This window comes from Triturus cristatus, chromosome 10 (assembly GCF_964204655.1).
Source record: "Triturus cristatus chromosome 10, aTriCri1.1, whole genome shotgun sequence".
Taxonomy (NCBI): Eukaryota; Metazoa; Chordata; class Amphibia; order Caudata; family Salamandridae; genus Triturus; species Triturus cristatus.
This window is the reverse complement of record NC_140593.1, coordinates 33268985-33283051: the sequence shown is the minus strand read 5'-3', so window position 1 is coordinate 33283051 and position 14067 is coordinate 33268985.

Below are 14067 nucleotides of genomic sequence, written 5' to 3'. Positions count from 1 at the left end.
TCCAAGTGGCTGAATATCCATAGACCCTTAAGTATGGGGGAGAGAGGAGAGATAGCAAGTGTAAGAAGGGCAAGCTGGATTGGGGGAAGGAATAAAGACATTAGAGGCGATTGCATAGTTGCACACTTCACGCACACAAGTCTGGTTGAGTACATTGTGAAGAACTCCAATAGGAACCAAACAAGTACCATTTGTGCACTCCCACTCGGGTATTTTTACCCTAGATCCAGGAATAATAATTATGGGGGTGACGAGGGAGGGTGGACGCGGGTTAGAGCGCAGCGCCCACATAGACCGAGACTAGCAAGCCGCACTGAACAGCCCTATCCCCCCAGAGATCGCGCACAATGGACAAATAGATTTGCCCCAATTCAATCATTAGAAGATATTGATTGACTCACACCCACAGAAATCACTAGTGTAGTAAGCCTGGCTACCAGTGGTTGCTCTGGCCTAGACTCATGGGGCACATGTGGGACTGAGGAAAGTACCCAATCTGGGAGATTGGACTTACCTCGGAGGCAGAGGGGAACCAATTCACCCAATATCGATCTACCTATAGCTGGGGAGGACAGTTCAACTTTGACTCCCACAACAAAAGGCAAGGACAAGATGGAGGGTTTGACCATCCTTTCTTAGAATATTGCAGGGTTGGAAGTCAAATTTAAAAGTAAGGAATGGGTAGAATTTATAAAATCCTTCCATGTCATAGCACTCCAAGAAACTTGGGCAAAGGATTCAGGCCCATGTCAATTGGAGGGCTACAAGTGTTTTTTTAGACCCGCACAAGGAACAAACTCGGGTAGGGCAAAAGGAGGCCTAGTAGTTTATGTGGACTTAGACCTGAAAGGTACCTGGTCTTACCCAGATTGTTCCTCAGACAACATACAAACAGTTAGACTTCTCCACAAGGGGGAGAGTCTACTGTTAGTAAACTTTTATAACTCCGGCCCAGTGGAAGGGAAATTCCCAATATTAGCGGAGCTGGAAGGTAGACTAAATGAGGAACTAGAGCAAAGGACGAAGGGGCCAGAACCAACTGTTCTGTTAATGGGTGATTTTAATTGTCATTTATGCCCCAAATTACTCCCTCCAACCCCTGACTGGTCAGCTTGCCCCCACTTTTCTCATTGCAAAGAGGGAACAACTTTGATGAAGTTATTAGAAGACTTTGCCCTCAGTCATGTCATGGACTTAGCTGCTCTCAATGTAGGCGAATCCCTAACACCAACATTTAAGGGCAGAGGGGGGGGGTCTATAATAGATTACATAACGATCTCAGCTAGCGCAAGAGATCAGATCTTAAATACCTGGACAGAGTGGAGCCCCTTCAGTGATCATAATCCCTTTATAATAGAACTCAAAGGGAATGATTTAACTAAAAAAGACCCAGGTTTGATTCACCAATCTGAAATTCAACCAGTAGACCAAGGAAGACGCTTAAGGTGGTCAGTGATTAACCCCCAGGAATTTTATGTCAAATTAGTGGATGAAGGGAAAGCCCACATAGAGACCTTTTTAGAACACACCTCAGAGGACAAAGGAGTAGTAGAGGCGTTTGAGAACTTGACTAAAATAATCGAGAGACTCCTAACAACCAAGAAGCCCGCAATGCAGTCATCTAAGCCAAGATGGTTTGATTCTACCTGTTCCAAAGCGCTAAGAGATCTAAAACTGAGCCTGAAAAAAACCCCAAGGGACAAGGTAGAAATTGCTCGCTGCAGAAAAAACTACAAAAATCAATTAAAGATCAGGAAAGGGACCCTTCAAAAAGAAGTTTGGGCAGACCTAAGGGAGGCTGGTGAGAACAAAGACTATGCCCAGTTCTGGAAAATTATAAATAGACCTTGCCTCCACGACTCAAACTCTCCAGTCATCAGCTCTAACATCTTACCAGAACACTGGATTGCTCATTTCAAATCCCTGTATAATCAACAGGAGATGGACACTGGTGATGGAATATGGAGGGGACCAAGGGCAGATAAATTTGAACTATCTTTGGATGAAGTTCGCAAAGCAATTTTAGGTCTAACACGCAACAAAGCCCCGGGCCCGGACGGGACCCCCCCGGATCTTTTTCTTAGCAACACTGAGCTATGGGTCCCAATGGTAACAAGAGTTTTGAATGCAGCAATTAAAACGGGTCTGCCGAGATCATGGTCCACTGCGGTGATTGTCCCTATTTACAAAAAAGGCTGTAGGGACAGCCCGCAGTGTTATCGACCAATCTCGCTCATTGACGTCTCTGCCAAGGTACTAGGAAGGGCACTCCTCAATCGACTAATAGATTGGACTGACACCAATAACACCCTGGTGGACACCCAGTATGGGTTCAGAACAGGCAGGTCAACCACCGACCAATGCCTTAACCTATACCTGATCACTGCTAAGTATACCAAGACGTCTGAAGGCACCATGTATATGGGGTTTATGGACTTAGCAGCAGCTTTTGACAATGTCAACAGAGCCAAACTCTGGATACTTATGTCCAACCTAGGCATTGACCCGGATCTCATTAACATCTTAAGGGAGCTACATTGGAACACCACTGCCAAGGTCCGCTACAGGGCGGGGGGGGTGAGCACTGATCCCTTCCCGTGCTCGGGCGGGGTGAGGCAGGGGTGTATCCTGGCGCCATTCTTGTTCTCCCTCTACATAAATGGCCTGGAGAATGACCTCATTGCACTGGGAACTGACTGCCCTAAGGTGGGCACGCGTCATCTGCCAGTACTTTTGTACGCCGATGACGCGGTGCTCCTAGCCCGAACAGCTGTTGGTCTGCAACTTTTAATCAAGGGTTTCACGGATTTCATGAGGAATTTGGATCTCTCCGTCAACATGAAAAAATCATTCATTATGATAGCGGGGAAGAAACCACGAAAGAAATTTGTATTCAAACTGGGGGATCAGGTCCTGGACACTGTTAAAACATTCCCATACCTGGGCCTTTTATTTGACGATAAGTTAAACTTTGTCCCGCTGATTGAGGAGAGGGCAAGGAGACTAGTGTTAGCTAATGGGGCTATACTGAGCTTTGCACGTCGAATGGGTCGTTGGTCACCAGAACAGGTGATGACTTTGTATAGATCAGTTAGTATTTCCAAGACCATCTACGGAGCAGAAGTGTGGGGCTGCAGAGAGGCACAACTAATTCAAAGTGAGGAAGACAAATTTTTAAAAAAACGGTTAAAACTTCCGCCGAGCATCACTGCAGCAATTACTCATGAAGAGCTGGGAATCACGTATATTGCTGACATTATTAGACTGAGACCTATACTGGCCTGGCTCAAAATTTGGACAAATCCAAATGCAGGACTATCCAGACAGATCATCCAGGATTGCTTGTCGAAAGAGAAATGCCTTCAAATCCCATGGCTGAAATATGTTAAAGACACTCTGGGGGATATTGATGAACAAATGCTATTCCTGGACCCCTCCAGGGTGGACATATACTCCAGACACTACGTTCAAAGCTTATTGTTGGACAAATTTAATGGCAGGAGGAAGGAGTTGGATTTAGCTAAATCCTCGGCAGTTGCCCACTCCCTTGTCTCTAATCAAGCTGGCATGGAACCATACCTCTTTTTATTGTACAGTCAGCACGAGAGGTTTTTAATGACTCGTTTTAGGCTCAATTTGTTGCATCATATTTTAGCTTATCCATCAGGTTTCACTCAAACAATTGAGCAGAAGGGTGCCTGCGGCTGCGACAATAGGTCTCCGCAGGACACCCTTCATTTTGTATTATTGTGTCCTTTTTATAAAACACCGCGCCAAAGATTTTTAGTGGATGTCTTAAAGGACTCAAATATTATCCATGCTAAACCTGCCTTATTGTTCTTGCAAAGAGCCGCTGAAACGCGAACCTTATTCGCTGTTATAAGTTTCCTCAAAATTGCTTTTAAATTGAGAAACACAAGGGAATGATGAAGGGTGGGTTAGGGAGGTACGAGAAATATTATTATAATACGGGGTCTTGTATCACTGTTGCTCACAGGTTTTTATCTTTAACAAAAACCTAACTTTTTCATTGGATAACTTTTTCTCTGTCTACTTTTTAACAATTGTTACGTTGCTCAGAATGTTCTTTTTGTGATTACATATTATGATTATTATGTATTTTCATGATGGTTTTTAACCTTCGAAACAAATAAATGAACTGAACTGAACTGATATCAGGGGATGAGGACTCATTCAGCCAGGCAACAAGGCGTCAGGCTGTTTTTCTTCGCGACATTAAAATATTTCATATTTATTTTAAGTTAGTGACCTGCAATTGAGGAGTAAGAACTTAAGTTTGTACAGACTAGTGCATATTTGCTCACTGTGAGTCCGATTAAACTTGCAGTGTGAGCATATAAGTGGGTCTGTGTCACTGGTTAGCGTATGGCGACATGCTTCCAGAGTAATCCGCACAAAACTCCTTAGTTGTTCAGCCGAGTATCTAAAAGGCTGACCGCTAGAGAAACTGGCAGGGGTTCTGGCCCATGGCCCCGGCCGGATGCAGACGGGCACAGACGGGGTTGCCTTTGGTGCACCTTTGGCACACCTGCGGTGCATCTGAGCCGCAGCAATTAAGATCTCTTAACAGCTGTGAGTTTGTCTTAACGGCTGTGGGTTTATTTCAAGTATAAATTAACTCCTCAGTTCTATCTAATGGGCCCTCTGTCAGTAAATGGGGTATCTGAATATGCACTGTGCTCACTTTATTGGTCGGTAGCTCTAATAACATAATCTTTGGACAATGGGGAATGCTTAAATGCGATCTTATATTCACAAGAGATTTTTTATATATTTATCTGGCAGATCTATCTCCCCCAGATTTTACTGTATAATACGTTTTTTAATGTATGTACTTTTATGATCTATATTTTTAAACAGATGTAATAAAGATACTTGAATTAGAATTTGAGATGTAGTCTGCCTCCGGGAATGTGACCAGAAACAAGCCAATCCTGAGGCAGCAGAGCATGCAGTGAGACAACTCACTGCCCTGCTATCAGTGTAAGGTGAGATCGCAAGCATGGGCAGAGTGCAAAATGCAGCTAAGCAACCTAAGGAAAGTCAAGCCAGGCAACTACTGCACTGAGGTACTCAAAGAAACCAAATACTACGGGAGCCAGGCCTCTCCCAGCAATATGTGCTACAAGGAAATAAAAGTTACTTAGAAACACAGCATACAAGAATTCAAAACACTTCTGTCTGAGTGATTGCACACTCATGGGGGAGTGGATGCACATTAAAAGGAACCACTCATACCAGAGGAGTGGAACACGGTGCGTCAGCGCTGCGGCCATTCAAATGTAGACCGCCTCCAGAGCATGGCCAAAAACAAGCCAATCCTGAGGAAGCGGGCATGGAGCGAGATGACTCACCACCCCCTGCTCTAGCTGTCAGGTAAGATCGCAAGGAGGGGCAGAGTGGAAAATGCTGCTAAGGTGAGGTAAGGAAAGTGGGCCAGGCAACACCTGCACCGAGGTATAAAGATATACTGTTGTAAGTAAAAATCTATTGTGCTAAAAGTATAAATGTATACTGCTATAAATTAAAACAGATATTGCTGTATATGAAAATATATACTTCTATAACTATAAATGTATAATGCTGTAAGAATAAATGTATACCGCTAAAAGTATAAATGTATACTGCTATAAATATAAAAGTATATGGCAATAAGTATGAATGTATAATGCTGTATGGATTCCCTTTGGGCAGCATTAAACTGTCAGCTGTGTTGTCCACTATGTATGAGTATGGCGCAATGGAGTGTATGGATCATGACACAACTAAATGCACGTATGTAACAATATGTACAAGAATACATATACTAATATGTGCCAGAATACTAGTGTCATTACCAGAATGTACCAGTCATCAGTCTGCATGATACTGAGCCTATAGACCACTTAGTCATGCGGGGTTATGGCTGCAACATTATAGTGGTATATTCTGTGCCTACAGATGCCTATGAAAATGTACTAAGGCTGCCTGTAACCCATCACTCCTCCACCCTCGCTATGGCGGCATCTGTCCTGTGCCCACCTAAGGGTGATCTCTTGTCACTACTGGATGGTCCCTGTAGACCATCCAACATGGCTGCCTTTAAAACTCCCACACCTGCGGGTTGATGGCCTTCTATACCTGGGGCCACATTAACCCATACCAAGAATGTTTGTATTCAGTACATACCGGGGTCCTCTCTTTCACATGTGTGGACCCACAAAGGCAGATATAGGCAATAATACTTTAAACATTACCCGACTGTCTGTATCCAGTACATACCGGGGACCTCTCATCCCACATGTGAGGACCCACAGAGGCAGATAGAGTCAATAACACATTGACACATACCCAGACTCTCTGTATCCAGTACATATCGGGGACCTCCCTTATCACATGAGTGGACCCACAGAGGCAGATAGAGTCAATAATACATTAACCCATACCCATACTGTCTATATCAATTACATACCGGGGACCTCTCTTTCACATGTGTGGACCCATGAAGGCAGATAGAGTCAATAATACATTAACCAGTACCCGAACGTCTGTATCCAGTACATACTGTGGACCTCTCTTCTCACATGTGCGGAACCACAGAGGCAGAAAGAGCCATTAATACATTGACCAATACCCGAACTGTCTCTATCCAGTTCATATCGGGGACCTCTCTTCTCACATGTCGACCCACCGAGGCAGATAGTGTCAATAATACATTAAGCCATACCCTGACTGTCTCTATCCAGTACATACAGGGGACCTCTCGTCTCACATGTGTGGACCCACAGAGGCAGATAGAGTCAATAATACATTAACCCATACCTGACCATCTGTATCCAGTACATACCAGGGACCTCTCTTCTCACATGTGCGGACACACAGAGGCAGATAGAGTCAATAACACATTGATCCATACCCTGTTTGTATCCAGTACATATTGGGAACCTCTCTTCTAGGCCTGGGCGGTAAATTCCGTTCCGCTCGTGGAATTTGGGTAATTTTGCGTTCCAAAATTCCATGATCTGCGGCTTCACGGAATTTTTTGCTTGTTTGCTCTTGAAAAATGCGTGTTCGTGAAATATTTCTCCCCGAGCGCTCAAACAGCGTTCGCGAACAGGAAAAAAGCATCGTGAACGGGCGGAACAAGCAATTCTGTGTGTTCGCTGACTTTTTGTGTGCTAGGGGAGAGTTTTTTACTGTTTTGCAGAGTTTTGCGTATCGCGACTACGTAAATTCCGCCCACCCCTACTCTCTTCTCACATGAATGGACAAAACAAGGTAGATTGAGTCAATAATACATTAACCCATACCCATACTGTCTGTATCAATTACATACCGAGGACCTCTATTTCAAATGTGTTGACCCACAGAGATAGATAGTGTCAATAATACATTAACCCATACCCCAACCATCTGTATGTAGTACATACCGGGGACCTCTCTTCTCAAATGTGGACAAATAGAGGCAGATAGAGTCAATAATACTAGGCCTGGGCGAAGCACTACGCTACGCTCGCGTAGTTTGCGAAGTTCGCGCTACTTCGCGCTACGCGAACTGCACGTAGCACAGTGCGAACACGCGTAGCGTAGTGTTGCGTAGTGCTGCGGTCATTTTTTGCTTGCTCGCGGTCCTCAACGTCAAGTTGGCGACCGCGAGCAAGCAAAATGACATCCTGGCGAGACTTTTTCCTTGTTCGCGATCGCGAGCATGGAAAATAAACCTCCCGGCGAGATTCCCAACGCGAGAAGGTCAGGTTTCTCATTGCGAGGGGTCGCGTATGCTCGCGACCGCTCGCGATGAGAAACTACCAGTTCGCGTTGAGAAAGCTGCAGCTCGAGTAAAAATCTACTCGAGCAGCAGAAAACTACAGCTCGCACTGTGCAAGATGCCATTTTCAATGATTGCACAGTGCCGGTTGCTTGTCCGCACTGTGCAATCATTGAAAACAACATCTTGCACAGTGCGAACATGTTACTTCGCAGTTCGCGAAGTGCTACGCGTAGCTCGCGTAGTGCGAACTTCACTTTGCGTAGCTTCGCGAAGTGCTACTTCGCGAACTACGCCCACCCTTAAATAATACATTAACTCATACACCAACCGACTGTAACCAGTAACTACCTGGGGACCTCTCTTCTCACATGTGTGCACCCACAGAGGCAGATAAAGTAAAAAACACAAGACTCTCTATATCCAATACATACAGGGGACATCTCTTCTCACATGTGTTGAGCCACAGAGGGTCAATCATACATTAACCCATACCCATACTGTTTGTAACGGATACTGTTTGTATCCATTACATACTGGGGACCACTGATTCACATGTGTGGACCCACAGAGGTAGAGAGAGTCAATAACATATTTCCAATAACCAGACTGTCTATCCAATGCATATCGGGGACCTCACTTCTCACATGTGTGGGACCACAGAGAAAGATATTGTCAATATCACATTAACTCTTACCCAGACTGTCTGTATCTAGACCATACCCGGGACCTCTCTTTCACATGTGTGGCCCCACAGAGGCAGATAGAGTCAATAACACATTGACCCATACCTGGACTGCCTGCATCCAGTACATATCGGGGACATCTCTTCTCAAAAGTAGACCCACAGAGGCAAATGTAGTAAATAAAATAATAACCCATACCCAGGCAATTAGTATCCAGTATAAAACTGGGACCTCTTTTTCACATGTGTGGACCCACAGATGCAGATACTGTCAATAATACATTAACCCATACCCTGACAGTCTGTATCCAGTACAGTCCTGGGACCTTTCTTCTCACATGTGTGGACCCAGAGAGGCAGATAGAGTCAATAATACGATAACCCATTCCTGGACTGTCTGTATCCAATACATACCAGGCTCCTGTCTTCTCAAATGTGTCAAACCACAGAGGCAATAACACATTGACCCATACCCTGAACTTCTGTATATAGTACATACCGGGGACCTCTTTTCTCACATGTTGACCCACAGAGGCAGATAGAGTCAATAACATTTTCACCCATACCCTGGACTTTTGTATCAAGTAAATACCAGGGACCTCTCTTCTCACATGTGGACACACAGAGGCAGATAGAGTCAATAATACATTAACCCATACCCTGACCTTATGTATTCAGTAAATACCGGGGTCCTGTCTTCTCATATCTGTGGACCCACAGAGGCAAATAGAGTCAATAATAAATGGACCCATACCCCGAATGTCTCTATCCAATACATACTGGGCACTTCTCTTCTCACATGTGGACACACAGAGGCAGATAGAGTCAATAACACATTGACTCATACTCGGACTTTCTGTATCCAGTATATATTGGGACCTCTCTTCTCACATGTGCAGACCAACAGAAGCAGATAGAGTCAAGAAGACATTGACCCATACCCGGACTCTCTGTATCAAGTACATATCGGGGACCTCTCTTCTCATATGTCAGGACCCACATAGGCAGAGAAAGTCAATAACACATTCACCAATACCCAGACTTTCTGTATCCAGTACATACCGGGGACTTCTCTTCTGACATGTGTGGACCCACAGAGGCAGAGAGCGTCAATAATACATTTACCCATACCCCGACCTTCTGTATCCAGTACATACCGGGGTCCTGTCTTCTCAAATGCGTGGACCCACAGAGGCAAATATAGACAATAAAATAATAACCCATACCCAGACCGTCAGTATCCAGTTCGTACCAGGGACCTCTCTTTCACATGTGTTGACCCACAGAGGCAGATAGAGTTAATAACACATTTACCCACACCTGGGCTGTCTGTATCCAGTACATATTGGGGACCTCTCTTCTCAGATATCTGGACCCACAGAGGCAGATAGGGTCAATAATACATTAACCCATACCGCGACCATCTTTATCCGGTACATATCGGGGACCTCTCTTCACACATGTGGAACCACAGAGGCAGATAGAGTCAATAATATATTAACTTCTACCCATAATGACTGTATCCAGTACGTACCGGAGACCTCTCTTCTCACATGTGCGGACCCAAAGAGGCAGATACAGTCAATAATACATTGACCAATACCCTGACCTTCTGTATCCAGTACATACCGGGGACCTCTCTTCTTACATGTGTGGACCCACAGCAGCAGATAGAGTCAATGATACATTAACCCATACCCTGACCTTCTGTATTCAGTAGATATGGGGATTCTGTCTTCTCAAATCTGTGGACCCACAGAGGCAAATAGAGTCAATAATGGATTGACCCATACCCCAAAGGTCTCTATCCAATATATACTGGGACCCTCTCTTTTCACATGTGGACACACAGAGGCAGATAGAGTCAATAACACATTGACTCATACCCGGACTCTCTGTATCAAGTACATATCGGGGACCTCTCTTCTCACACGTCTGGACCCACAGAGGCAGAGAAAGTCAATAACACATTCACCAATACCCTGACCTTCTGTATCCAGTGCATACCGGGGACTTCTCTTCTGACATATGTGGACCCACAGAGGCAGATAGAGTCAATAATACATTAACCCATATCCCGACCTTCTGTATCCAGTAAATACTGGGGTCCTGTCTTCTCAAATGTGTGGACCCACAAAGGCAAATAGAGTTAATAACACATTTACCCATACCTGGACTGTCTGTATCCAGTACATATTGGGGACCTCTCTTCTCAGATATCTGGATCCACAGAGGCAGATAGAGTCAATAATACATTAACCCATACCCAAACCTTCTGTATACAGTACATACAGAGGCAGATAGAGTCAATAACACATTGACCCATACCCTGACTGTCTGTATCCAGTAAATATTGAGGACCTCTCTTCTCACATGAGGGGACACAAAGAGGCAGATAGATTCAATAATACATTAACACATACCCATACTGTCTATATTGATTACATACAGGGGACCTCTCTTTCACATGTGTGGACCCACAGAGATTAGTAGAGTCAATAACAAATTTTCCCATACCCGGACTCTCTGTATCCAGTATATATCGGGGACCTCTCTTCTCACATGTGTGGGCCCACAAAGGCAGATAGAGTCAATAATACATTAACCCCTACCCAAACCGTCTACATTTGGTACATACCAGGGACCTCTCTTCTCTCATGTAGACCAACAGAGGAAGATAGATACAAAAACACATTGACCCACACCCGGACTGCCTTTATCCAGTACATATCGGGGAACTCTTTTCTCACAAGTGTTGACCCACAGAGGCAGATAGAGTCAATAATACACTAACCCATACCCTGACTGTCTGTATCCAGTACAGTCCTGGGACCTCTCTTCTCACATGTGTGGACCCACAGAGGCATATTGAGTCAACAGTACGTTAACCCATACCTGGATTATCTGTATACAATACATACCGGGGTCCTTCTTCTCAAATGTGTGGAACCACAGAGGCAGATAAAGTCAATAAGAAAATTGACCCCTACCCTGAACTTCTGTATCTAGTACATACCATGGACCTCTCTTCTCACAAGTGTACCCACAGATGCAGATAGAGTCAATAACACATTGACCCACACCCATACTGTCTGCATCCAGTACATACCAGGGACCTCTATTTCACATGTGTGGACCCACAGAGGCAGATATAGTAAATAACACATTGACCCATATCTTGACTCTCTGCATTCAGTATTTATCGGGACATCTCTTCTCACATGTAGACCGGCAGAGACAAATATAGTCAATAATATGATAATCCATACCCGGGCCCTTAGTATCCACTAAATACCGGGGACCTCTCTTCTCACATATGTGGAACCACAGAAGCAGATAGAGTCAATAATATATTAACCCCTACCCCGACTTACTGTTTCCAGTACGTACCAGAGACCTCGCGTCTCACATGTGTGGAACCACATAGAGGTAGATAAAGTCAATAACACATTGGCTCATACCTCGACCGTCTGTATCCAGTACATACCGAGGACCTCTCTTCTCACAAGTGTGGACCCACAGAGGCAGATAGAGTCAATAATACATTAACCCATGCCCAGACAGTCTCTATCTTGTACGTTCCAAGGATATCTCTTCTCACATTTGTTGAGCCACAAAGGAAGATAGATTCAAGAAATACATTAACCCATACACTGACTCTCTGTATCCAGTACATACCAGGGACTTCTCTTCTATCAAGTGGACCCACAGAGGCAGATAGAGTCAATAATACATTAACCCATACCCCGACCATAAGTATCCAGTCCATACCTGGGACCTCTCTTCTAAACCTGGGTGGAGTTCGCGTAGTCCTGCTACAGGGTATTCAAAGAAGCCTCAAAAAAACTCTGTGAGCTACGCGAATTTGCGCTTGTAGTTGCTTGTTCCGCCCATTTAAAATGCCTTTTTCCTGTTTGGGAACGCGTATTGCATGTTCGGGGATTCTTTTCGTGTGCTCGGGGGATAATATTTTTGCTATGGTTCTAGGCCTGTTTTTCTATCCTCCCTATATCTTTTCAATCCTTTGTTTCTTGAAACTTTTTTTGGATAGTTTTTTATTATCTATCCCTCTCTATTACAGATTGTATATTTTGTGCTTTTTCCTACTTTTTGTGTGTTTTTCACTGCATTTTTTATTTCTTTTACTTACTTTCTTAGTTCCTACCTTTACTTTTCCTTCCCCGCCTACCCACAACCATGGCAAAGGGCCAGTCGAGGACTAAGATGAGGGCTCGGAGTGTGAGCGCCCACAAGGGGTGCAAGCACGGACCTTATTCAGTGAGGCGGAGGTGGCCGCACTGGTTTTTTTATCCAGTGCCAACTCCCCTTAACCCTGGCAGCGGTTCTGGGTATGAGCTTCGGGAGCATCACCGGCGGTGGGCAAGGGTGCGCTGGGCATTGTGTCGCTGCTCTGGGGTCCGGCGCACCCATGACCAATTGACGCACCAGTGGTCCAATATCCTGGAAAGGGAGCATGACCTGCTGTACCTGCTAGGTGTTGAGGTCTGGGGGGTTGGTGAGTAGCTATTTATATTATTATTTTGTGTTCTTCTATTCTGTGTTATTGCGAATATTATTTTTTTGCAAATAGCTAACATGCTGCTGCTGACATGCAGGTAACCTATGTTTAAAAATCTTATATTATGTGATTGTTACTTCCAGACAGGTGCTCGGTGCTACTAACTAATCATACTTTTTTTTCAACTTTGCGCTCACTTGGGCTGGGTATGTAAGAGAGGTTAGAGAATTTAAGTTAAGTAGGTAATCCACATATGAAAGACTCCAGTCCTTTCCTTTGTCCTGTCAGGCTGTCCTTTCTCCTGTCACTAAGATAGTGATAGTAGTTATAAGTATTATTTGGTAATTTAGCGGCCTGCATCATGACTCATGACACATCCTATCACATGACTTCAGTCCTAGTAGAACCTTGTGTAGTTCTTATAGTGAGTGGAATAGCACCCAACCAATTTGGTGTATGCAATATTCATATGTCCATCTATTCATTAAGAAGAATAAATGCAAACTTATTTATTGGGCCGTCAAAGGGGGTTGTTGGAGTTGATGATTGGGAATGAGATCTGAACTTAGAAGCATATATAATTTTCTGCAATTCATTCCAAAGTCAGGAATAGGTGGGCTAGGTATGTTTAGGATTCAGGAATTAGAATTGAACTGTGGAATAATAATGATCGACTACTACTAGTCGAATAAATCAATCTGATTGATTTAGCATAGGTCACTGTTATTGCAATTGCCGTTTCCTGTCTAAAAATGTATAATTATATATTTAACACAAATCATTTTTTGTCTCTTTACATGATCAGCATTGAGGGGCAAGACGAAGACTGGCGCAGCTGGCTGTGCGGCGGGTGCTAGAGCTGAAGGGGCCTCCCAGGAGCAGCAGGACGTGACCTCAGGGACAGATGGGTCTGCTGCTGGCCCTAGTAAGTCCTCTGTTGTTGTAATATATTAATATTTCCCTAACTTTTACCGCTCTATTATTTCCATTTCCTAATTTGAATTTTTCCTAAATCCTTTTCAATCTACCTGTTTCTAAATTCTTATTTTTGCTCCTTTACCTACCACTAAGTACTACAACTAAACGTGTTTCTTC